The sequence below is a fragment of the Amphiprion ocellaris genome, chromosome 3 (assembly GCF_022539595.1).
Source record: "Amphiprion ocellaris isolate individual 3 ecotype Okinawa chromosome 3, ASM2253959v1, whole genome shotgun sequence".
Lineage (NCBI taxonomy): Eukaryota > Metazoa > Chordata > Actinopteri > Pomacentridae > Amphiprion > Amphiprion ocellaris.
The window spans coordinates 21,758,256-21,785,867 of record NC_072768.1 but is presented as its reverse complement, the minus strand read 5'-3'; the positions used below and the strand labels follow the sequence as shown (position 1 = coordinate 21,785,867).

Here is a 27,612-nt window from a genome sequence, read left to right as displayed (position 1 = left end):
ATCATTTCCCCTCACCACCTATGGCATGAGCCGCATGCTTTCTTTTGACTCATTCTCCAAAAAAGCATGCGTGTTTGTGCATGATGTGACAAGTTAAATGGCAGGTGCAAGAGACAGATTTCAAAGTCTTATTTACTGTATGTTTGGGGTAGAAGTGTGGAGAGATGCTGCCATAACCAGGAAGGTGGAGTCTGCTACAGGACATCCTGGCAGAAGACAGAAACCTCTGATCCAAACTGACGTGGCAGTTTGCCCTCCAGTAGAACAAACACAAAATCACACACACACACCTAGACACACACACACACACACACACACACACACACACACACACACAGCGCCACACTTCCGTCCGGAAATGTGCCCCCGCCTCAACACATAACGTCATCTTTTGGTGCATAGCTTGGCAAAACAACAGGTAAATGTGTTCTCACACTTAGCTGTAAAGTATTGACTATTGTCTGAAAAAACAAAATGAAAAATAAAAATCTGAATCCATATTTAAAGCTGCTATACACTTGCTGCCTGCTTTTTTTTTAGGTACACCTGTGAAATCTAACGCAGAGTTCTGCCCTAAATTCTACTTTTATGAAGCGTTTGCATTTTCAGCTTTTCTCTGTGTTCTCAAAAAGGTGATGATTTTACTTCTTGTCTATCATTAAGGTCATAGCGGATGGATGCTGCTGCGGTCAGAATGGGTTCTATTACAGTGGAGTCTGTTCAATGAGTGATCCTGCTGGTGTGTATCAATATTTGACATATACTTTTGTGCCAGATTACGCATCAAACAAACAAAAAAAAAATGACACCTTTAAATAGTCCCTGTCGTAAAATAAAGCTGGGTGACCACAGATGGACAACATTTTTTCACCTCAACAAGCCAAGAAGACAGAATCTATTCTGACACATGAAGATGTTTAATTATATAACAACACTGAAGACATAATAACAAACAAAGAATAACTATGAACTCTACATGCTTAAAATTGAGTCTGCATGAGGACTGGTTGCAGCAACTGGAAATGTAAAGCCTAGTTGGTGACATAAAACATGGAAGCATACCATGTGTGTCGACGACTTCATATATGAAGAGAGAAGGAATCCAACTACTACAGACTCTGTGTGTGATCGACAACTGACAATGTGGTACATTGTTTACAATTGTCAAAATGCACGGCCTTTTCATTTTAGAAGTATATGATGAAAACTGAGCATCTAAAGTGGAATAAACATGCAAGAAGTGGTTCAAAAATACTGTATGTGACAACAATAAGGCAGCTGAAGCAGCCGGATGGTTGTTATGACAACCAAAACACTGAGTAAGATTGACAAATTTAATAAACTAAACATCATGTGGTTTTACTCAGATCACTTGTGTGGAAAAGTGAAAAACTGCAGTTATGAAAACAAGCAGTTGAAGATGTTTGCAGATTTCTAGGCACATTAGAAGCTTTAAATGAAACAGGGATTTTTTCCTGTTTTCAGAATATCTGGTCAAACTAAATGAAATAATTCATCTGTACAAAACAGTATCTCATAGTTGCATATAATGGTGGAAAGCAACCAAATAACTCAAATACTGCAGTGAATTTTGAGGTACTTCACTCAAGTAATTGTATTTTACTCCACTCTATAGTTACCAGCTGGCAGCTGGAGAGTACAAGTTATTTTGTGATTCAGTTTAGTAACACAATAGAAAGCTAACTAAAAAAAGTATTAATATAGATCAGATTTGTTAAAATGTTCCTTACTTTTACCAGATGCAACCGTATTGTCTCAATAAATATAATTCAGTTGTACATCATACATTATTCTCTAGTAGGCCAGTTTTTACAATGATTTTTTTTTTTGCAGTTAGTTAAAATTTTGAGTGTATAGCTTCCTCTTGAAACAGAGGATTTCTACACTGTTGTAAAACTACTTGCACATAAGTAAAAATTCTCTGTACTGTATTAAGAGTCTTAACGCGGTGTTGGGCGACCATCAGAACAGCCTCGGAGCATCTTACCATCGATTCTCCAAGTCTCTAGAACTCTACTGGAGGAATGAACAGCGTTCTTCCAAAAGATATTCCCTCAGTTGGTGTTTTATGATGGTGGATGATGAAGCACGATCTAATATGTCAGTCTAAAATATCTCACAGGTGTTCTACTGGTGTAAAATCTGGTGACTGTGAGGGTCACAGAATATGATTCTTATCATTTTTACTAAATCATTCACTGACTCTTGTGTCCTATGGATGGATTCAATGTGGCCCTGAAAGACCAACTCCCATCAGGATAGAAATGTTCCATCATCGGATAAAGGTGATCAGTCAGGACAACTTTGTATGAATTTGCAGTGATTCTTTCCTCTAAAAGGAACAAGTGGACCCAAACCATGAAGCAAAATACTACGGAAGCATCACAGAATCACCAGATTTCACAGTTGGGGTCAAGGGTTCTTTTTTTCTTTAATTTTTCACGTATCTGTATTTAGCTAAAATTTCAACTCAAGGCACCCTCAGCTAAATTCATAGTCATGGGTAAAAGAAAAACAGCTTGAAGCAGAAAATGAACCACAGTCTGCAGTGACATACACCCTAACCTTTTTTCTGCAAGACTTTGCAGTTCTTTAAGAACAAAGCATTAATTCTGACTTTAATTCTGACAGACACAAGAAAAAATACACAAGGCAAGCATGCACATAAGTTGTTTATGACTTTTAAAAATGACTAGCGCTGTGATATGTTTGCTGTTTTTGGAGGGATACTTGTTAATTTGAATTTACTGGCCAGCCAGTTCATGGCAACAGTAAAAAAACAGCAAAAGCTTGAGCAAGCACTTCCTCAGTTATTCTCATTTATGTTCTATAAATACTTTCAGATTGTCTGAGTCTGGTTAATGCTGACTGAACTACTTCATTCCTGTATAGACGATATTTTGTCAGTCGTCATTCGAGCTTTTTGTTGCACATGAAACTCTTCTGATTGTCCTGTCAGCAGAAACCCTGGACAACTCTATTGTATTTGTTAAGTAAAAACTCAAAGGTACAAGACAAGAAACATTAGGTCAAATCTAGAGAGCTATACGTTCAAAGGAGCTGTTAGAAAGCATCCAATCAGCATGTTCAAAATCACCTTAGTAGGAATGGTGCATGAATTAAAGGCTGAGCTTTGTAGAACTGTGGGACGGCATAATTGTAGTTACCACAACTGATGGAAATGCACAGTTTAAATGGTGGGCGTAACATAAGATAACATGACATGACATGGCCTGCTGATAGGAGACTCCCATGGTCGCATCTTTCTAGTAACACTATGATATCCATTGAAAGTTTAAATTAAATGGAAAAGGAACTTTTACAAAGGGGCAAAAATTCCCAGAATCTCGAATTTGTTCAGTGTAGTTATTTTAAAATGGAGAAATCCAATCAGTAAGGGAAGAAGAAATGTTATTGTCTTGCCGACAGTATCAAAGAAGCTTGATCAAAATTAGCAGGTTCACCAGAATACCATCCAAAAACAGTATAAAAAAATCAAGAAGTTCTAGAGAGTTGTCCTGCTTGTTGTATACATACTTGACGTGGCAGAAACAGACTCTGGTCCACAGACCACGGAGCGTTGCTGTCAGTTCAGGGCAGCGGGACTGAAATCACCTGTGTAAATAAACAAAATATTAAAATGTAAAGATCATTCTGTAAACTTTCCCATTCACTGTGAAATATTATCACTTCTAAAATTCTCTAAAATGCATTAAGCACACACTGAGTCAGAGCTGATTCATGTTTGTGTCTACTCCTGTGGTTGATTCTTAAAGAGTTGCTTCAGTGCTGATCACCTTTAAAAAATATTGAATTTCCATTATGAATCCAAAGAAGTGACAATCGTGGCGTTGGAAGTGGTGAAACATTTCATATATCTACATATTTTACATTAATGTAAGGTTCAGCTTGTTTTGTTCTTTCAGACATTGTGTCATTATGGTCTTTTCTCAGTCAAAACATGAATCCTTTACAGTGTGTGGACACAGAGAACCTTAAGTTTAGATCAGTTGGTTGTTCAACTCTACACTTTGACTGGCTAAATCTGAATATATCTGTCCTGGTGACCAAACTGAGATGCACACAGAGTTGCCCTGCGAAGCGAGCTCAACTTCAGTAGCACAAAAATAGAGAAAGAAATCAAAATATTGCTGGTTTTATTATCTAATCAGTTGTCAGTTATTCTTTCAAGTAATCAATCGTTTAGTTTACAAAATGTCAGATAACAGTCAAAACTTGAATACATTCACTTTACTATCATATATGACAAAGAAAATGATCAAATGTGAGCAGCTGCATTTAAGAGATAGGTGTTTTCCTTGAAAATATGGCAAAGCTGATTATTCAATTTTCAGAATAAGAGCTGATTATTTAATTAAAATCAATAAATAGTTAATTTACTGATTGATTAACTGACTAAGACTGTTCAAACTATTATTTTTAAATCAAAAATAATATCAAGTTTTTATGATTAATTTCAAGCTTCATAAAGGATGTTTTTACTCACTCAAGAATAGAACACAAAACAAACAACTTGCAGCATATTCACTTAAATTGAAAAATACCTCCCAGATGCGAGGAACTAAAATTCAACTCAACAAGTCCTCCAACCTGAAGAACCTGCTGCTTTCTCCAAACCCCTGACCAGAACCAATAGGAGGGCACATCTAACAGTAGCACAAGATAGAGCACATTTTGTCAGTTCTATTTGGTTTTGTTTAGGCACAAAAGTATAGATCAGGAAGCAAACAGCAATTTCTCTTACTAAAGTCCAACTGGGTACCTGTGGTGGTTTTCTACAAGGCTGTCAAGAAGCCCCTGATCAGTGAGAGACAGAGGTTAGCCCGGCATTGTGGGCCCAAACACACAACAACTGGACAGCCAGTAACTGGAAGAAGATTCTGTGGTCAGATGAGTCCAGTTTTCAGCTTTATCTTCCTCCCACTAATGTGAGGGTACGCAAAAGACCAGGAGAAGAATTATCTCCAACATGTACAGAATCTACTGTCAAGCAAGAATTTAGAAGAATTAAAAGCAGTAATTCAAGAAGAATGGGACAAGATTACCCCTCAATAGTGTGAAATGCTCGTGAGGAACATGCCAGCCAGGATTACAGCTCTACTGTGTGCTATAGGGGCAGGACTACTAAAAATTTATTTGATGATCTGATGGTTTCTTTATTTTTTGTTCAGTTTTGAACACATTCTCTGTTATTTGTTGACTTTGAAACCGAGAATGTTGAGAACTGACATATTGAAACTGTGAAGAACGTGGTTTTGTTAGTTTTTCCTGTAAACAATAAACCAAAAAAAATAAAAAAATAGAATTTGTATTTGTTTGCGTCTGTCTAATGCAGCCACACCTACTGAAACACAAAAAAGATTTTTCCACAAATATCTCATGATAATATTTGAGATTGTGTAAAATTTAAAGGGTGTCCAAAAAGTTTTTTCCACCACTGTATGTTCAGATGTTTCCATTCAAGTAGACTAAAAGGACAATAAAAAGACAAATGCCCTTTAATATAATTATTATTAAACAATCACAATTTAAATTCAACTTCAAGAATAAACATATAATTCAATCTATACATTTCTGGCAGACAGAACTGAGCAATTTGATCTTTGTAAAAGTAAATGTTATGGCAGGATTCATTAGACTTTACAGTTGTACCTAATAAGTGAGCAGTGAATGAGGGTTTCATGTTTTCAAAACTCTTCTCTGCAAATAAAGTTAACTCTGCAAAGTATTTCTTCACCTGTCCTTGTGTCTCATATTCCCTTTGTATTTTTGTGACACGTTTTCAGTTACAAGACAAAAATATTTGGTTTTGATACGTCCCTTGGATCATAGTGTCGTCTTGCAGTAATGTGGGGTCAAAGCAGATGCTTTATTAAAAACAAATTGTGGCTAGTGAGTCACATTTAGTCAAACACATGCATCTAAGACAGAAATTCTGCAGGAAAGTGTGGATGTATCTTAATCCGACAGCATGAAACCAAAGGAGGATAACGGGGAGAAGGAGAAATGAGAGAAGGAAGACAACGAAAGTAAGAGCAGGTGTTAAAGGTAGAGGGATGGAAGAGCAGAAACTAAAGATGGAAGAAGAAGAGGAGAACTCATGAGTCGGGTTTCAGTCAGTCAGGATTTCCCCTCTGTCAATCCTCACCTCGGGTCCCTGAGAGAGATGGAGTGAATGAGAGAGGAGGATAAAGACAGAGCGAGAGGGAGAGACAGATGAGAGGAGGGAGGGGAGTCACGAGTAAGACACAAACTTAGAGGCAAAAGGAGAGTGAAGACAAACAAGGGATATGGGCGAAAACTGAAGAAAAAGTGAAAAAATAGCAAAAGGACAGAAAACAGCAAGAAATTAGGAAGTCAGGCAGAGAGGATGGTGATAAAGACAGATGCACCAGATGATAGCTGCAGTTTGCACTAGTGCACCTACCAAATGAGATGATGTATTTGTATTCTAATGTAAACATTTGACCAAATTAAACTATATTTTTTGGTATTATTTGTGGTTAGCATTTTTTTCTGTCAGCTGGCAGCATATTATCCATCTATTATCTCTACATCGCTTAATCCTCATTAGGGTCACGGGGGGCTGGAGTCTATCCCAGCTGACTTAGAGTGAAGGCAGGAGACACCCTGGACAGATCGCCAGCCTATCACAGGGCTACACAGAGAGACAAACAATCAAACTCACATTCACACCCACAGACAATTTAGATCCACAAATTAACCTCAGCATGTTTGTGGACTGAGGGAGGAAGCCAGAGTACCCAGAAAAAACCCGCGCATGCACAGGGAAAACATGCAAACTTCATGCAGAAAGATCCAGGGATCTCCTAGCTGCAAGGCAACAGTGCTACCCACCGAGCCATTATGCAGCCCTGGCAATGTACTAGCATTAAAATAGAAAAATCACCTGCTACTGATGCAGTTTCACATCAGCAGCATTTGGCTGATAAAACAAGAGATGGTTTCCATTGTATTTGCATTAACTGCAACTGTTCATTATAAAGGTGTTCAAGATGCAGTATTTTTTTCATCAGTAGATCTGTTTTAATGTCAAGCTCTGGCCATTGAATAATCCCCTAAAAACTCATATTTGTGTATCAAAGCTTATATGTAGAAGTTTTTTCCATAAAAATAAACCCTTTCATGAAAATAATGGTTTATACATAATTATGCACAGTCGGTTCCTCTATAATCTGCAGATCTCGAGCACACCAGCTCACCTACAACTCTGCTCAAACACTGTTAAAGTGCTTTATGCTACACAATGGCAAGTTGTAATACTGAATGAAGTCAGTCACACATTGGTTTGGTACATGACACCCTGGAAGTCTGATCTGTGTTTTTAGATTGTCATCAGTACACTTAATTTCTAAGGTGGAAATACTCAGCAATGGCATGGACTGATTATTTTGATCAGTATTTGTCTTCCAGCATATAAAAAACACTCATGGACATGTTAATAAGTAAAAAAAAAGCTCTTCAAGGGTCTTCAAATAATGTGACAAGAAGGAGCAGCTACATGAAGCATTGCAGAAGACCGACTGCACACCTCCACCTTCTCAGCAACTTTACTGTGAGCTGCTGTTGTTGAGAAAATGACTCCTGCTATGAGATGCATGAAATCATATCACCTTTTCATTTATTTTTGACTGACTTGTTTCCATGTGCAACATGAATTAGTTTGGTCTATAAACAGATGCACTTTACTTGATCACCTTTCTGACATCGTAGCTGCTTTAACAGTGTTTACCAGTGAAATACAACTAAGCAGATTTACTCAAGTAGGGTAAAAGTACAAGTTTAGGCCACTTGACGAATATTTTCTTTTCATGCTACTTTAGGATTCTATATTGATCCTCGTATTGGTGGGGAATATTTTGCACTTTAAACTAAAGTTAGGAGTTCTGAAGAAAACTGGTCAGAAAGCAAATGTTTTCAAGCAGGTTTTCTGATCCAGTGAAAAGTAAATCTCACTAACGTAGGCTTGTTTAAAGAAGCCCTAAATGTATTTGCAATAGTGACCAGCCTAAAAAGATTATAAACTTTCCTTCTGATCCTCCACCCATCTTTTTTGTTGTAACAAAGGGATTTGTTGTAATGTAAAGCTTTGCAGTTATGATCATTTAAGCCTGCTGGTTTGTAGTGTCTGAACTGGTGCAGCATTCATATATTACGTTATATCAAGGCACATTGAAAAAACGTAAACATGTTTGACTGTAATGACTGAAATCAAGGCAAGGCGATGACAAAAGCTGGTTGATGACAAAAGCTGGTTGATGACAAAAGCATGAAATTAGTGTACAACCTATGAAGCAGTGATTTGCAGGTTAAATAATGGCCAAAATATTTTGACAAAGTATATAAGTCTCACATCATTGTTGCTCCAACAGCAACTGAATAGTCACTTTTTCACTGAGAAGCAGATTGTTGTGGAATTTGTTAACCAAATGTAGCCAAGATTTTAAGCGAGACATCAAGCTGTCTTTTAAGCTGCAAATCATGATTTCAGTTTGATAAAACGTGTGTTTTTGGCCTTTTGTTCTATATTCATGCTATGTGTTCATTTAAGTAAATTTATCCTGGGCTGTTTGTTTATCAAAAAAGATAAACTGAGCTAAGCACTGTCAGACAGTTTTTCAGACGTACACCACCGTTCAAAAGTTTGGGGTCACCCAGACAATTTCATGTTTTCCATGAAAACTCACACTTTTATTCATGTGCTAACATAACTGCACAAGGGTTTTCTAATCATCAATTAGCCTTTCAACACCATTAGCTAACACAATGTAGCATTAGAACACAGGAGTGATGGTTGCTGGAAATGTTCCTCTGTACTCCTATGTAGATATTCCATTAAAAATCAGCTGTTTCCAGCTAGAATAGTCATTGACCACATTAACAATGTCTAGACTGTATCTCTGATTAATTCAATGTTATCTTCATTGAAACACAAATTCTTATTATTCATATTTCAAAAATAAGGACATTTCTAAGTGAGCCCAAACTTTTGAACGGTAGTGTAGATGAAAATGACTTCTAAACTAAAAGAATAATTCAATGAAGTTCTTGAAAAAAAAAATCCCTAACCCTAAAAATGTTTAATCCGGGACAAGGCTTAATCAATGTGAGGGAAACTATGCCTATATGTCTTCAGGTCACTTGTAACAACTTCGAAGTGTTTTTAAGCAATACTGCAGAAATAAAATGTGTTCATCAACAAATAATATCCAGTGTAACCAAAACCCGGTTTTTGGTAACATACAAAAATAATTTACTTTTTGATCAACAGCAAAGCTCACCGGGTTCAGTTCATCAATGCAATGACAAACTACGTACAGTCTGCAGACACACACAGATACACGCTGTGGCGTCTTAAAAATGTGAACTTGGTGAGCAGGACAGGGGAAAAAGTGTGTTTGGTGTTTGACCTCTATGACAAAACTGAATCCAAAAAATAAGAGTGCGTGGAGGAACGGATGTATGTTGAGCATCACATGTGTGTCTGCGCGTGTGTGTGTTTCATCTTGTGTGCAGGCCTACAGCTCGGGCGTATAAAACGTTGCTCAGCTAAAAATAAATAAAGGGCTCGAGAGAGGAGCGAAAAGCATTGTGCGCTGTGAGTCACGACCAGGAGTGGTGGTGGAGACACACACACACACACACACACACACACACACACACACACACACACACACACACACACACACACACACACACACACACACACACACACACACACACACACACACACACACACACACACACACACACCCCTTCTCCTCCCCATTCAAATGCTGAGAGGGAGAGTGCCATCCGGTTCTCAAAACCATGACATCAGGACCTCAAGAACCTCCAAAAGTCTCTGCTCAACACAATGACACACACAAACACACACACTGCAGTGAGGGAGACAAAAATATTCAACAATCACGAGAAGATAAACAATATGCTAAAATAGATAAAACATCTCAATTTACAAAAAAACCCCTCATTTATTTCTGTTTTTCCGTGAGACAGCCCCATGACAGTAGAACACTATACACCACTTAAAGATGCTCATAGCATCTTTTTTTTTATACATTATACAAATGTACATCACTCTAAAAAAAATGGTTGAACTGTATTCATGAAAGAACTAACTTAGATACAATCCAAATTGTTGGGATTACTCCTGACAACATTGCTGTGCACATTCTGTTTACTGATCCTGATCTGACAAATGCCCCGAAATAACAGAACATACAGATGATATTAGTCCTGTGAAGGATGACATCTATTGATATGTTATAGTGTGATTTACAACAAAACTTATTAACAATTACAATGCACTTAATTAGACTCAACTCTACTTCTAGTGAACATTAGAGACTGTGCTGATATGCTGATATCAGCTAGTGAATGTGTTTACAGGCAGGTAACTCTTTTCTGGAACAAGCATCACAATATCAAAAGTGAGGCTGCATGAAGGAATTGACTAATTTAGTTTTTTGGCATTTTTGTTCTTTTTCGATAGGGACGGTGACATGAGAGAGGAAATACAGGGAAAAACAGGAAAGAAGTGACACGCAGCAAGGGCCTGGTCCAGCTGGGATTCAAGCCGACGACTCTCTGCTGATGGAGTTTGTGCTTATGAGGTCTGCACAATAAACACTATCAGGATGCTCCAGGAAGTTCACCTAGTAAGTGTAATCTTAATTACACAGTTCAGGCCAGCCAAGCAAAACTGGTAAATGTGTACAGTTTGGTTTGGAATCTAGCAATATTGTAGTCGCAGAAACATCATCAAAAATGCTAAACGGTTAACAGTAAAGGTTAATGGAATCTTTATTGCCTTTATTTCCTTAATTTACAATAATGGGCATGTATAAAAAGTTTGATATAAATAAAGTCTGACTGATTGACTGATTGCGTGGCAGAGGTTTTTTAAAGTATAAGTTTGGGAGAACAAACATACTATGTTGTTACACTTGATTGAGAAGAAAAAAAATAACAATAATTCATCAAGTACTTCCTGGAACTGACTAAACTCTCCATTTGTCCCAGGTTTGGATGATGACAGACCCATGAAAAAATGTCAAGCTCTGTGACTAAAAGCCTCCACTGCAGAACTCATCCTCCTCAAATGTTCAAAGCATTCAATCTCTGGTTTCATGGGGAAATATCAGTCGCATGAAGAACTTATTTATTACTTAGTTGTCCCTGTTCTCTTGGACATATGAATCTATTTTTGTCAACATGCACATCAGAAACTAGAATACAAACAGTAGCGTGAGCTGATGTGATGCTAAAAAACATTATTTTGTTGTCTTCTTTTTGTTTGTTTTAAACATTTTTAAATCAGTTTTCCAATAAAGAGCAGTAAAACTTTCAACTCCAACAAGCAATTGGTTCAAATGAAGATCTGTCATATTTTAACATGGTGCTGACAGATTTATTACAGGTCTACTGGAAATATGACAAAATCTGCTGGACCTAAAATATACATACAGTAATGCTAATAGGCCATTTTCAACACAACTCTGCACCATTGGTAGCCGTCCACAAGCTTCTGATTGTATCTTTGACCACTCCTCTTGACAGGATCAATGCAATTAAACTAAATTTGTTGACTTTTTGACAGAATAGTTTTTTTTATCACAGTCCACAGGTTCTTAATTGGGTTTAGGTCAGGACTTTGGGAAGGCCAGTCTCAAAATTTAATTCTAGCTTGACTTAGCTATTACTTTTCTACTTCTGATGTGTGTTTTGGTTCATTGTCTTGTTGGAGCACCCAACTGTGTCCACGACCAAACCTTCTGGCTACAGATTTTAGGTTTTTCTCTAAGAATGATGAGGTAATCCTCCTTCTTCATTATTCCACCAAGCACCAGTTCCACTGGCAGAAAAGCAGCCCAAGGATCTCTCCTTTTCTCTTCAGAACATATTTCTATTTATTGTTGTCAAATAGGCTAACTTTTGCTTCATCTGACCACATAACTTTCCTCCAGAAGGCCTTTTCTTTGTCCATGTTATCTGTAGCAAACTCCAGGTCAGCCTTAAAGTGCTGCTTCTAGAGGAAAGTCTTCCTTCTTGCATGGCAACTTCTCCGCTCATGTTGATCTAAAACACTGTGGACACCAACGCCTGTGTTCCAGCAGCTTCTAATTCATTGCAAACCTGCTTTTTGGTGATTCTTGTCTGACTCTTGACCATCATGACCAGTTGTCTCTCAGAAGCATGGTGATAGATTGTGTTTTCTTCAGTAAGTTTGTAGGACAGCCTTTTTTCATCTATGTAATACTGTAAAAATCAGGAACATCTTGTCTAGAGCGATGCTGGTACACTACTCCGTGCATTTATAACTTCTAGGCTGGACTACTGTAATTCCTTATTATCGGGATGTCCCAATAATTCTCTTAAAAACCTTCAGCTGAAACAAAATGCTGCAGCCAGAGTTCTGACAGGAACCAGTAAGAAGATATTTCTCCCAAATTAGCTTCTCTTCATTGGCTCCCTGTAAAATCCATGATAGAATTTAAAATCCTGCTTCCAACGTGCAAAACTCCGAATGACCAACCTCCATTGTATCTTAAAGACCTTATTGTACAATACCATCTGAATAGAGCCCTTCACTCTCAGACTGTAGGCTTACTTGTGGTTCCCAGAGCTTCCAGAAGCAGAATGGGAGACAGAGCCTTCAGTTATCAGCTTCTCTGTTGGGTAATCAGCTTCCAGTTTGGGTTTGGGAGGCAGACCTTCTCTATTTTTAAGATTAAGCTCAAAACATTCCTATTTGATAAACCCTAAAGTTAGAGCTGCTCGGGATCACCTGAGCCGTCCTTTAGTCTGCTGCTATAGATTTAGACTGCTGGGGGATTCCCATGATGCACTGGGCTTCTCTCCTCTACTGTTTTCTCTCTTTCCTCCATACTTTTATACACTGCCCATCCAAAAAAAGTTGCACACTCTAATATTTCATTGGACCACCTTTAGCTCCGAGAATGGCACACGTTCGTCGTGGCATCATTTCAATAAGCTTCTTCAATGACACAACATTTCCAGAGATGCATTCATTTTCTGCCAAGATCTTGTATTGATGATGGGAGAGTCGGACCGCTGCGCAAAGTCTTCTCTAGAATATCCCAAAGATTCTCAAAGGGGCTGAGGTCTTGACTCTGTGGAGGCCAATCCATGTGTGAAAATGATGCCTCTTGCTCCTTGAACCACTCATTCACAATATGAGCCCCATAAATCCTGGCGTCGTCATCTCGGAATATGCCCATGCCATCAGGGAAAAAAAAACTCCATTGATGGAAAGACCTGGTCATTCAGTATATTCAGGTCGTTGGCTCACTTCATTCTTTGGGAACATAATGTTGCTGAATCTGGACCTGACCAACCCCAGATCATAACCCAAACCCCACAGGCTTGTAGGCACTAACCATGATGAGTGCATCACTTCATCTGCCTTTCCTCTTACCCATCACTTTAGAACAGGGTAAGTCTGGACTCATCAGACCACATGACCTTCTTTCATTGCTCCAGAGTTCAATCTTTATGCTACCTGGCAAACTGAAGCCTTTTTTTCTGATTAGCCTCGTTGATCAGTGGCTTTCTTAGAGCTACACAGTTGTTTAGTTGCAATCCTTTGAGCTCTCTTCACATTATGTGTGTGGAAATTCTCTTACTTTTACTATTAAACATAGCCGTGAGTTCTAATGTTGATTTCCTACGATCATCTAAGAGTTTGTTCCGACCACATTTGTTCCTCGAAGATAATGGTTCACCACTATCCTTCCAAGTTTTAATAATGCATTGGATGGTTCTTAACACAATTTTAATAGTTTCAGAAATCCCCTTAGTTGTTTTCTTTGCTTGATGCAGGCCAATAATTTGACCCTTCTGAGACAGGTTAGTATCCTTTCCATGACCACAGGATATGTCTTCCGACAAGGTTGTTTAAGAAATGAGAAGCTCCTCGCTGCATCAGCTAGTGTTAAATAAGTTGTTGCTGCTGAAACGTATTCATCACTGCAGTAACTATCCAATGGAAAGCTCTTACCTGTTTGCTTAGTTAAATCCAAGTGGTTACGTTTTTTTGGACAGGGAGTGTATATCACTATTACATCTCACTAACTCTGTGTTTGCCACTGTGTCCTGTGTTTGTTCTCTCTGTGGACGTCTCTGGATCTGGATCTACACATCTCTGATCTGCAGCCCCTGGCCTTACCAACCTACAAAATATTCATTGTTCTGTTTGTATCGTTTATCTCTTCTCCACCTGCTATCCCCAACCTCCTTATCCCCACTCTCACCCCAACCAGTTGGGGCAGATGTCGGCCTTCTCCGAGCCTGGTTCCATCTGAGGATTTTTTTTTGTCGGCCTCTCTATTTAAGCAGGGTTTTTTGTTTTTGGTTCCTAACCTATGTTTGGCAACAGCTTGCTCATAGGGAATCCAAAGTTAACTCTGAATTGTTGGGTTCTCTGTGTAAAATTCGTAAGGTCTGTACCTTACTATGTTAAGCGCTATGAGATGACTTATATTGTGAATTTGCGCTATATAAATAAAAATGAACTGAATTGAATTCTTCCTCATAATACCAGTGACACAATTGTACCATGCACTCTATATACACAAACAATTGGCTTCCACTGACTTTCCTGACTTGTCAAGTCAATGATTTGCTTTTTAAGATCTTGGCTGAGCTTCTCAAACTTTCCTACTGTAGTGTTTATCGCTGAGACTAATTAGTGTATGAAATGAGCCCTATTTAAATCAGCTCAGAGGAGTCACCAGCTGTAGTCAATTGTAATCAGCTATGAGAAGTTAAGATGCCATGCTACTAAGAAAATTTGATTGATGCAGCTTTCTACACACTAATAATTGAAGTTGTTGTATTTATATTTTTGACCCAGCAGATTTTTTTCACATTTCCTGAAGACCTACAACAACACACATGGGTTTCAGTGATTACAGCGTTATAGGAGTCATTGGAAACTGAAGGCTGCATGGATATACATGGTATTCACAAGTGCATGTAAACTTTTTGTTCATGACTGCATTCTCAAGAGGTATAGCATTGGATGCACAATGCACATGTGTGTCAGATCTATGTCCATTTTAACTACAGTGTAAAAATACATAGATCTACCATATAGCAAGAAAGTTAATAGAGTGTAAATGTATGAGATTAGATGCAAAATTCCCAACCCAGTCTCTGAGAAATCACGTTTCTGTCTTACAAAAATGTATTCCCAATTATGCTCACCTGCCACTTTATTAGGTACAACTGTTCAATTGCTTGTTAAAAGCTAATCACATGTCAGCAACTCAATGTATTTAGGCATGTAGACGTGGTCAAGACAACTTACTGAAGCACAAACCAAGCATCAGAATGGGGAAGAAAGAGGATTTAAGTGACTTTGAAAGTGGCACGGTTGTTGGTGCCACATGGGCTGGTCTGAGTATTTCAGAAACTGCTGATCTACTGGGATTTTTACTACCATCTCTAGGGTTTACAGACAATAATCTGAAAAAGAGAAACTATCCAGTGAACAGTAGTTGTGTAGACCAAAATGCCATGTTGATGTGAGAGGTCAAAGAAGAATGGGCAGACTGGTTCGAGATGATAGAAAGGCAACAGTAACTCAAATAACCCCTCATTACAACCAAGGAATGCAGAATACCATCTCTGAATGCACAACATTTTGAACCTTGAAGAAGATAAGCTACAGCAGCAGAAGACCACACCAGGTGCCACTCCTGTCAGCTAAGAACAGGCAACTGAGGCTACAATTCACACAGGCTCACCAAAAATCGACAACAGAAGATTGGAAAAATGCTGCCTGGTCTGATAAGTCTTGATTTCAGCTGCAACAGTCAGATGGTCAGAATTTGGTGTCAAAGCATGGATCCATCCTGCCTTGTATCAATGGTTCAGGCTGCGGCTGGTGGTGTAATGATGCTGGGGGTATTTTCTTGACACACTTTGGGACCTTTAGTACCAAGTGAGCAGCATTTAAACACCACAGCCTACCTGAGTATTGTTGCTAACCATGTGCATCCCTTTATGATCACAGTGTACAATCTACTGATGGCTACTTCTAGCAGGATAATGCACCATATCGCAAAGCTCAAATCATCTCAAACTGGCTTCTTGAACATGACAATAAATTCACTGTACTCCAGTGGCCTCCATAGTCACCAGATCTCAATCCAGTAGAACTTTTGGGATGTGGTGGAACGGGAGATTGGCCTCATGGATGTGCAGCCAACAAATCTGCAGAAACTGTGTGATACTATCATTTCAATATGGACCTGAATCCCTCAAGAATTCTTCCAACACCTAGTGGGCAGTTATGAAGGCAAAATGGGGTCCAACCTTGTACTAGCAAGGTGTACCTAATAAAGCGGCCAGTGAGTGTACATTGTGATGGCTAATGTAACTGCTGTCTGAAACACGTTCTCAAGCAGCATTTTTGTTTCAGGTGAATGTTAATAAATATACCATGTCTCGTGCTTCAAGTCACCACAGAGTTGTTCTGCATTAAGCCAATGCTACAATCTTTCCCTATGCATTGTGCATACCTAACACAACCTTTTTATACAGCCTTCAACAATGCTGTAATTGTTAATAATGGATATTGTTTTGCATGACTGATTATTTTTGTGGAAACAAAATGGAATACATTAAAAGTTAACATTTTATTGGTACGTTCAGTTTTTGAGATTTGCTATATATGTTGATGAAAACATTTCCTTATTGGGTTGATAAAAAGGGTTATCTGACTGGCATTGTATTTGCTTGTGCAACTTAGTTGTATATACAGTCGCTTTATGACATATTTGGATCCCTTTACTGTTTGAGCACTTTATTTAGCTTTATTCAAGCTTCATCAGATTGGATGGGACATGTCTGCGAAATGCTGTTGTCATGTCTCTAAGTTTGGTTTAAGTCTGGTCTTTGGCTGGACCACTCAAAGAAAAAAAAAGTCACAGACTTGTCCTGATGTTTCAACAGTATACTATAGCTCATTATAATGGTGACTGTCATGCCAGTCTTGGGTCTCTGCACTCTGGAGCAGGTTCTTTAAAGACCTTTGTGTCTCCTATATAGCATGATGCTGCCACCACCATGCTTCACCATATGCATGGTGTTAGCAGGTGATGAGGATTATCACTGTCTGATGTTCTCCAGACATGGTGCTTTGAGGTTTGCCCAAATTGTTTATTTTTTGTCTCAGATGGGAGAATCCTTTCCCTTGCATTTAGAAGTCCTTTAAATGCTTTTACACCAAACAGGCTATCGTGCTCATCAATGGTGAATGCTGAATTTGTCCAAGACTGGATGCCCCTTTAAATTTAGCCCAAGAGCAGACTACTTGATGCAAAAACAACCAAGAACTCCAAAAATTCATCACAGGAATTTTAGGTAACTCCTCAGCTGTCAAAGTGCTGCAGAAATTTGACCTGCATGGGATGTGCACCAGAAACACACTCAGAGCAAAGCTACAGTCTGCCAGTGAACATATAGGCAAAAAAATTGCCTGTTGGAGTAATGTCCTTTCAGGATCAGAACTTCATTGTGAAGCATGGTGCTGGAAATTTTATGGTATGGAGTTGCTTGTCTACTTTACAGTTACTGCTTCAACTGTGAATTCTGAATTCTGCATCATTTCAAAGAGTACTTGAAGATGATGTGAGGCCATCTGTCTAAAAGTTGATGTTGAACCAGAATTGAAAATTTTGAGAGGATAATGATCCTAAGCCCACAGCAAATCCATCAAGGAATGATTACAAAAAAAGAAATGGAGGGTTATAGAATGACCGAGTCAAAGATTTGAATCCCATTGAAATGCTGGAGGATTTAAAACCGGCAGTACATGAAAGAACAAACTAAAAATCTTGTAAACCAAGGGGATTTTTTTTTGCCCTTATGAGCAGAGTGAATTTTGGAATTGTATATACAGAGCTGTGAGTCTTTTTTAAACTCTGCCCAATCCATTCAGTTTGACACAGGTGGGCTTCAGTCATGTTGTCGTTGCGCGTCGAGAAACATTGAAACAAATAAGAAGCAACAGACTAAAATTTGAGACAGAGCAAGGGGAGTATGTGCCATATATATATATATATACACACACACACACACACACACACACGTATGTTTTTTTTCAGTTTTTGATATTAAATACATTTGTGAAAAATGTACATATTTTTAGATTGTCTGTGTGAAAATGCCATTTTTTTCCCCATCTAAACCAAAATCTGCAGCACAACAAAATGTTTTTAAAAAATGAAGGAATGTGAATACTTTGTAAAGTGACTGTATGTAATTTCTTGGAGAGTGACTATTAGTTTTACTCCCATCGAGAATTAAGTTTTACGAATGTATGAAGTATTTTCCCGAAAAGTTTGTAAAACTGGAATATTGGGAAGAGTAATTGCAGTGATTGAATCTCACAACCTGCGTATTTTAACATACTGTACATTAAATGTAGCTGCATGTGCTGCATATTTTGTAAACAGCTAACTTGACTCCACACACTCAACATAATTTATATTATCCACATACACATTCTATGTTGCATGGTTGTGTAAAATATAGATTCAGGAAGGCTTTAATAAAGTGTAATACTGATTTGGATGCTATTAGCTAAATATAGTAGCTCTGATTGTAAGGATTATTCTATACATAACGATAATTATATTAAAAATGCCAATAGATTATGTAGTGAGGGAGGAGCTGGTGTCTCCCACTGACAGTAGCGATAGTTCACTGAAGTTTCTTAAAGATGTTACTACCAGGGCTTCTAGTGACAGATGTCCCACTTTACTCAGTTAGTGGGGAATACAACAGTGCGGTTTTGTATGGTAGAATTACATTTGTATGTTGTTCAAGCAAGACACACACACACACACACACACACACACACACACACACACACACAAAGTGCCCCATCGCTCTGTCTTTGTGACAAGTGCCTAATTTCATTTTTTAACCAATAGAAGCAAATTTTAATAACTAAGAACAACAGGTGAAGTAAAGTGTATTCACTGCATTCATTGTGGTTTGAAAAACATAACCAGCTTTTACTTGGAACAAATGCTATTTCATTTGGATTATACATTTTGAGCCCTCACCACTGCAACAGCAATGCTTCGTTCTTCTCTTAGAGCTCTGTCAAACGAAACTATTCCCCATAGAGGACCTCTTACAGGTGCAATAATAATGGTTAGAGCGAAGCAAGAAGTCAGTTGACTATTTCATGGAGTGAAAAAGCATCGATAGGGAGGAGGCTGGGGTGCATGGATGAGTCAACAAAGCATCAAATTTTAACAGTGCTCATTGTCTGTGTCTAACGAACATTTTGCATTGTTTTTGAGTATGATCACTGTTGTCCCCTAACCTTGTTCACATTTATTATTGCAACCATGATTAAGGAGGTCCTCTAACCTTAACATTGTGACAGCATAACCCATTAACTCAAACTACTAAGGTTTCATTTATGCAGCAAAGTATTAAATTTAACCACAACCACGTACTTCACCAAAACTGAACCAAATAGTTTTTATGTCTAATATAAGGGGGCTAATTTGCAAACTGGAGAAAAGTGTATTTGGGGACTATATTCAGTTGTGGATTAAGAAACACCTGTTTCACCAGTTTCACTATTTGTGGCAGCAGCACTGTGTATGCAAGATTGACATTGACAGTAGGGAGGAGATCAGGGTGGATGGATCGACAAATCATCAGACTTTAAAAATGTAAATTTTCTTTATCCAACAAACAGTTGCTGTGGGTTTTTTTCATTTAAGCACACCACAATTGTCCCCTACCTTTACTCTAATTCCTATGATTTATATAATTTTACTTATTGTTGTAACCGTAATGCACAAGGTCCTTTAACCTTAACAAAGTAGTTGTTTAACCCAAACCACCAATTTTCCATAACTTCAACAAAGTGCTACTAAACTAAATTTAACCCAATTGAAACAAGTAGTTTTTGTGCTTAATAATAAGAGGAAACTGATTTGCAAACAGGAAAAAATTGTGTAGTTGGGAACTATTCTCCTCTGTGAATTAAGACACATCTGTTTCACTAGATTCGGTATTATTTGGTTACAACAGTAACCATCCAAAGATGTTGCTCACTGTCGTGCTTATTTATTCTTTTTTCCCCCATTTTCTGAACAATAGTTGAGCCCAGTAGCACACATGATTAAGATATGTAAGGCTTAAGCTCCACAGGTTATGCTTGTTGGCATTAAGTAAATATTAACAAGAAAAATATAGGATTTCACCAGCATCATCCTTTAAATTACACACTCATACAAAGCAAGAAGCAAAACATATTCATGCTCAAGCGTGACATTTGTACAACTTCAGTTGCAGATTTCAGGTGGACTGAGGAAATATGCTGTCAATCGTGTGCTTGTAAATATAAAACATATTCAGTAAGTGTGAAGTGGACAGTTTCTTTCTTTTGGGTAAAGAGGGGGCAAAGGGTTGTTCCCTTGCAAAAATAAACACAAAATGAATAGAAATCACACTACACATCGATTAGCAGTGTTCCACGCATAGCCTTTGTGTTTATATTTCTGACTGCGTACTGATGACATAGTTCAGATTACTTAAAAAACACAATTTCTAATAAGTCCCCGAAAGGTACATCTAGTGAATAAATCAACTCCATGATTTGTTGCTGTATCCATATGTGATTTTCAGAGACTGCAAAGCCACACTATGCTGTTTCTCAACTGAAACCAAACGGATGCTGCTGTCCATGGGACAAACAAGTTACAGCTAAGCATATACTGTATATGTTGTGGTAAAAGCATCCAGACTTTATCATAACTCCTTTCTTTTTGTAGCACGCACGTCTTCAAAGCCCCTTGGTCTCAGTTTTAACCATGACGTCATCTCCCTAAATATAGCTTCGTACTGGTAGCTCGTATGAGAGACAAACGATTGTCAGTGGATATTTAGGAACATGCTGTGACTTATCTTACACAGGTGGGGACTGAAATGTTCCCTTTACTCTTTGAGGTAAAACACATGACACGATGATTAAATTATGGGTATATTATTCAATCAGAGTGTTGGTGTATTTTGACCTGTAGTTGGTTTATATGCATGTAAAAGGTACGAGTTAAAACAGCCGATCAAAGTCTTTTTTTAAATTATTTTTTGACAAGGGGCACATTGTGTGGCAACCTGACAACTGCCAAATGATGCTGCCGTGTCACCGTAACATCAGTAACTTGAACAGTGGAATACACTTCATATTATTGCATGGACATTTTTCATTCCCACCATTTTGCACCCACTCCTTAATCGGGGTGATTTGGTGTTTGAAATACTATTCTAAGCTCAGCACACAAGAGGGAAGCAGCAACGTCAGCAACACATTTGAAGACGTACGATGAAGTGACACAGTCAACAGCCACACCAGCAGTACACAACACTGAACTTGTAGACAATACTTTCAACAAAACACCAAATAGCCTACAAAGGACTTTACGGTTGGGATAAGAAAATTACACTTTTGTTTCGCGGAACAAACTTCTCCCATTCATATGATTGGTGAGAATTCAATCAGCAGTGTCACAATGTTGATGATAATTGTGATATTTAAAAAGTAGCACATGTGATAACATTGAAAATAATCCAGCTCCACTAACTATCTGGTTGACACTTCAACTAAGGAACAACATACAGTACAGTTACGGTTACACACTGTCTGTCCGCCTTCCTACACTTGTATTTTGAGGGTAATTCATTTGCCAACAAAAAGAAAAAACACTCAGTGAACAGAGTTGAAGATGGATCTGACAGATGCCATTTTTTTTCTAGAAATACAGCAATAATATTGTTCTTGGAAATTCTTTTGGCTGTGATACTGGTGTATTGTGACAGTCCTAGACTCACTTTAGTAAAGAGTTAGTTCATCTAAATAACAAAGAAACGTATGCTTCCATAAAGCCCTCTGGTCATCTAGCCACACAGATCACTTTGATGTACTTGTCCAGCTTTTGAGATTGTCAGTGAGATTTCTGCCAGCAGCCAAATACAAACTCGAGGTGAATGGAGTTGTCCCATGCTCACAGCAGTGCAACACTGCATTTAGAAATTTAACAGCAGCATTTCTTCCTACAAATACATTTTGTGTGTCCGTGGCTTTCATTAGAACTATTTTCTGCTGAATGAACTGCGTGTTTTGTCAAAGATTGTAATAAATTATTCCATTCACCTCTATGTTTCTGGGTGGAGGGGAAAAACTGCAGATGGAAATCTCACAATTTGGACAAATAAAACCAAGAAATCTATACATAGCAGCAGATAAAATACATTTTCAGTCATTTGAGTGAACTGACCCTTTAAAAAAACATATTGGACCACCTAACTCCATCCACTCCCACCTCCACCATCACCACTAAAAGCCCTAACATTATCCATGATCTTATACTGTGCAACTACCCAGATAAACTGGTTTGCAAGTTTACACTTAGAGCAGGTAAATTCAAATCTGTCTGAGAAGCAGAGCTTTAGTACTTTCTTATAGGACAACAAGAAAGTTGTGTTTATGTAGTGGTGTTTTTAGTCACACCATACACACACATAAACGCGTGCAAACGTCGAGATCTATTCTGTTGCTGCTCTCAGCCCAGAGCAAAGCTACTGTGATCTCGTCTACTTGTATTTACAGCAGGGGCGTGGAGCACCTGAACGCACCTTCACAGGATTTTTAAACAGGGACGCAAATAAAGCTGCCATGTAATGTCTGCTACAATCTACAGGTAGCAGATGAACATGATCATCACACAACAACGGGATCATATTTGCCATAAAACTCAACTTCATGTCACTCTGAATTGCTGTAGAACCTGGTAATTACTGCAGTGTTGAGCAGAACGTGTAGAACCGAGGAGGGCTGAATTACTGGACCAGGAAATGGGCGGGTTCCCCATTTTACGCCTCCTGGTAACTACAGCGTTATTACAAGGGCAAGTCCCTCTAACAGAAATGTTGCCTGAGTTGTGTACGATCTGATGACTCACGCTGAGGAGTATTAGATCTCCTGGTGCCAAAAACGAAGCATAAACCAGGTACAGTGCGTGGCTCAGCCGGACAGAAGACGCTCACACCTGTTCAGACGCCACTAACCATCACTTACAAACACTGAAGACCACAGTCTGACAACCAACACTGAAAGTGAGCACACAACAGTGAACCTGCAACCAGACGACTGATTTTTAGATATGACAATGATTGCTGTAACATCAGTCTGAATGACAAGCTGCTGGCCTGTGTGTGGGATTCTGCCTCATTATTAGAAAGTATAATAACACGTGTGTGATCCATGGAAAACATATGCTGATGATACAGGACAGCAAAGCACGAGGCCAACCAAACTAAGACTATGATTATTAGAACAGATGTGACAGAGCGTGTACAAGTCTGTGCCCTCCTATAGATATTTATACTGCAAATTTACATGCTGCTACTTGCCATTTTTAACGCGTTTGACTACTGCGCAAAAACCATGTGATTAAGACAGTAATTAAATAGATTCGACTCCTCAGTTCGCGGTATTTATAGATAATGTAAAGGCCCACAATGAGTTGAGATACAAGAAAGGAGGAGGAGAAGGCAACCCAGCAGCACACGACCCCTGCACCAACACGCAACTCCTGCTCACATGCACCGAGCAGTCATTACGCGCCTATAACGCAAAATGCAATTTAAAGGGTGATTTGGGTTTGGCGTCATCCTCAAACACATCTCAGCCCGTGCAATTACCTGTTCTCGGGATGAAGAAGAGCATGGGAGGACGGGGGGAGAGGGAGGGAGGCAGGAAGGTCGGTGTCTCTCAGTCGCTCCTCGGTGCAAAACATCCAAAACGTGGGTCACCTTTTTCTCTCCGGCGCACAGGTGGAGGCTCCGGCGGCGTCAGCAGCGTCCACTCCGGCCACAAGTCACCTCTTTCTTTTCTTTTTTTTTTTTTACCCCTCGTTGTTTTGGTTGTCATCGTTCTCTCCTGCAAGACAGAAAGACAAGACATGCACGGTGAGATTTAAACGTCTATACAGTCAGTCTGCGGCCTACATGGATGGGAGAAGAGAGGTTGGATTTAAACAAGAATTTTGGGGGAAAGAAGGGAAACTTTATGACCTGTAGCCGCTGGTTAAACTATTTCAGAACACGGTCTTTACGCGCCAATACGCACAAAAAGGCACAGGAAAATGCAATAATTATGGCACTTACAAGAGAAGCGTGGGCAAGTTTAACTTCAGGTCACATGGCCCATTCAGAGAGTAACAGAGAACCAGCATCCTGCACCTCGTACACGACCGTGGCTTTTTTTCATTACAGCCACTAAAGGCGCAGAAAAACTCACGGCGAGTCCACGGGTCAGAGGTCACGCCGTTTCCTCTTAAAGAGCACAACGTCACATCTGTCGGTGCTGCCGTTTCCAGATGCGTTTCTACGTTGTCTTTTTAAAGTTCAAAAGCTGCGACGGAGCCCTGCTACGTTTCAGACTCTTTGAATAACCTGCGTGAGGGTCGCCAGAGAGGAACTTAGGGCAGGAGGAGGGGGGGCGGCGTTCCTGTTAATGCCTAATCTGCGCAGCGTTCTGAATGGGCCTCTCCAGATGTGCGATCAGAGGCTGGGTCACATGTCATTCTCGAAAATTACAGCATTTCTTTTTAACAAGGCGAGTTATCTTGCTTGCAGCTCGGCAAGATTTTTGTTTGAACTTAGCTCACTTTTCTGCCAACTGTGCGTCATGACCAAAAGACACACGTGACCACCAGTCTTTAAGTGTAATTTCAAATACGTCATTTTACACTTTCTTTCCCTTCCCCAATCCTGTTTTGTCAGGCGTCAAACCTGCATCTTACATCGTAAAGGGAGACTCAGATTTCTCAATACGTGTCGTTTATGAGAAGACCTGCTCTTGTTTAGGGTGAGGGCTCCTCTGTGGACCTGTGCTGCAGATATATTGTGGTATAAATTAGGATTACTTAGTTTAACCGTGACGGGACAGCACAGAAGAAACTGTGTGCACAGTTGCATGCGCTTCTTTTTCTCGAGGCTAAACTGAGTTGGATCTCGTTCTGTTCTTTTTACTCTGTCTTTTAACAGAGGTGACGCTCATCTCTGGCTTTTATCTTCATCGCAATGATTAATTTGCGTGCACACATCACTCAGCATTCACGTGTAGCTTCGGGAAGCCAGAAGTTTTGTTATGCTGCACAACTTGGGAGCGTAATGATGGAGTCGATAAGCTGCGCTAATTTAGGGTGGAAGATCTTTCCCTCTGGTTTTTGTTTCTAGTCTGGCGGGTGAGGCTGGAAGAACGCGGTCGTGGCCGGTGTCTCTGTGTGCTCTTAGTGCGGAACGTTGTCAGGGAACAGTGGTGGGCGATGCTTGAGGTGGATTAACTACTATTCACAAAACTGGGAGGGAGACACGTGTGCGTTTACAGAGTGTGTTTGATAAAGGGGGAGGCTGCGTACTATGTTCGCACGGAGGCCACACACACACACACACACACACAGACAGAATAACTACACGGTCAGTGTATGAGGCAGGGATTGCAGCTGTTCCTTATCCTCTCCATCTGCCAATCTGCTCCTCTCCCCATGTTCCGATGGCCTTGTCGGGGAACCCCGACTAGGCCATCGGAACACTTTGATTACAGGTGTGTGTGCGCGCCTGCGTGCATGTTTTGTACAGTGGTTTTATGAAAGGGGTTAGAGGTTCAATGACGTCCAGTCAGAGGCACCCCACTCTCCCCACACACACACACACACACACACACACACACACACACACACACACACACACACACACACACACACACACACACACACACACACACACACACACACACACACACACACACACACACACACGACCGTCCACGTGAAACTTGCAAGGGTCTCCCCGTGTTTACACTCTGCTCTGCTGGGGCCCACTGTCACTGGATCAGTGTGGGACGGGGGGGTGTGAGGCGAGGAAGGAGAGGGAGGAGTGGGGTGGGGGGTGGGGGGGTGGGGGTAGGAGGGGGGCTGTTTGGCTGAAATCATGACTTAATGTTACATGGCCCAAAGTTTTGGGGTCCATTGACATGTTTGTTCGACAGAAAAGGCCAAAATAATATTGTTGTTGTTGTTGTTGTTGTTTTTGTAGACACCGAGGCACGCAAGAGTTTGAGCAAAACTTGGGTGCGACGTGTCTGCAGAGCTTCGCCACAATTTCTAACAAAGAAGAAAACTGTTGACTTGGAGGGGGAAAAAATGACACACGTAGGGCTGAAAAGCAACCATGACAAAAACGCCACTGCTGTGGCAATGACGGAAATAACAAGAGTAAATAAGGACATCAATAAAGCAAAAGGAAATTTTGAGCAGAAAAAGGAAAGAAGTCCTTTAAAAAATTAAAGATTGTAAAATTCCACGAGTGGAGCCGTCTTCTGATGTCGATGTCTCGGCGCGGCGATTGCGCCCTCCGCAAATGCTTTTTGGGGTAAGGGCTTCCCAGATTAATAGTTATGAACAGCAAGCCCAGACCGCAAAAAGATTCGTGAAGGACATTATCTTCTGCTGCTGCTGCTGCTGTTGCCGTCCGACGGAGACTCCGTTAGTCTGCTCTCTTTTCGCTTCCGTGAATTTATCTTCCATCCCGGCTCGGTTGATTATATCTCCAGCCTTCGGCAACCCGAGGCGAGTGTGTCCCTCCAACACCACACACACACACACACACACACACACACACACACACACAAACACACACACACACACACACTAGGAGGAGGAGAGGATGGATGGAAGATGGAGAAAAAGACAGAAAGAGAAAGAAGGGGGGTCTCCGGATGCCAAGGCTGCTGCTGCAACTGAGAGCTGTCCAAGGTCCTTTCGCTCTGATTCCCCACTCCTTCTCCAGTTTAAATTCTCCTCTATCTCCCCTCTCGTCTCTCCTCCCTCAACCATTCTACTCCCCTCTCTCTCCCTCTCTCTCTCCCTCATCCTGTCTCTCCCTCATATTTTCCTCTCCTTGCTTTTTTTCCTTTCTTTTTTTTATCCAAACGTTCGGATGTGCACAGCCCGTGTGATCACTGGGAGCTGTGCATCGATGCATTTTGTTGTCAGTGTGCTCTCTCTCTCTCTCTCTCTCTTTCTCTCTCTGTTATATTCCCTGGTCCGTGGTGTGTCTCCCTATAGTGAAGCGCTGGCTCTCTGCAGCCGCTCCAGTGCTCTGGGTGAGGAGGGAGCAAGGCTGTAAACTGCTGGCAATAAATAGAGAGCAGGGAGGGATCTTATTGGAGCAAACCAAACCTCGTCATCAACCAATCGGTGTCTCGCTCATATAGGGACCCCCCTTTTTGAAAAAAAAAAGAAAGAAAAAAAAAAGACGGCTAACCAAATTGTGATCTATACCAGAGAGTGTATACTTAGGCTATATGCACTGATACAGGGGTATCAGTATTTGATGCGATTGTGTCTCAACATTTTCTGTTTTTTTCTGCCTTTCTACAGGGACGTCTAGCGAGGCTGCGTAACTGACCGTCGCTTCAAAATG

General features: G+C 39.9%; 1 long non-coding RNA gene across 9 annotated transcripts in view; it reads right to left on the bottom strand.

Moving 5' to 3' along the window:
• The window catches only part of LOC111567884 (uncharacterized), a 60,837-nt gene that overhangs the window by 17,818 nt on the left and 15,407 nt on the right, over positions 1-27,612 (bottom strand). For all 9 annotated transcript variants that reach the window (XR_008601217.1, XR_008601216.1, XR_008601215.1 and 6 more), the window contains 2 exons: positions 23,827-24,064; positions 3,559-3,636 (listed from right to left, as the gene is read on the bottom strand). This is a non-coding gene — a long non-coding RNA (uncharacterized LOC111567884). The remainder of the gene's footprint in view (positions 1-3,558; positions 3,637-23,826; positions 24,065-27,612) is intronic.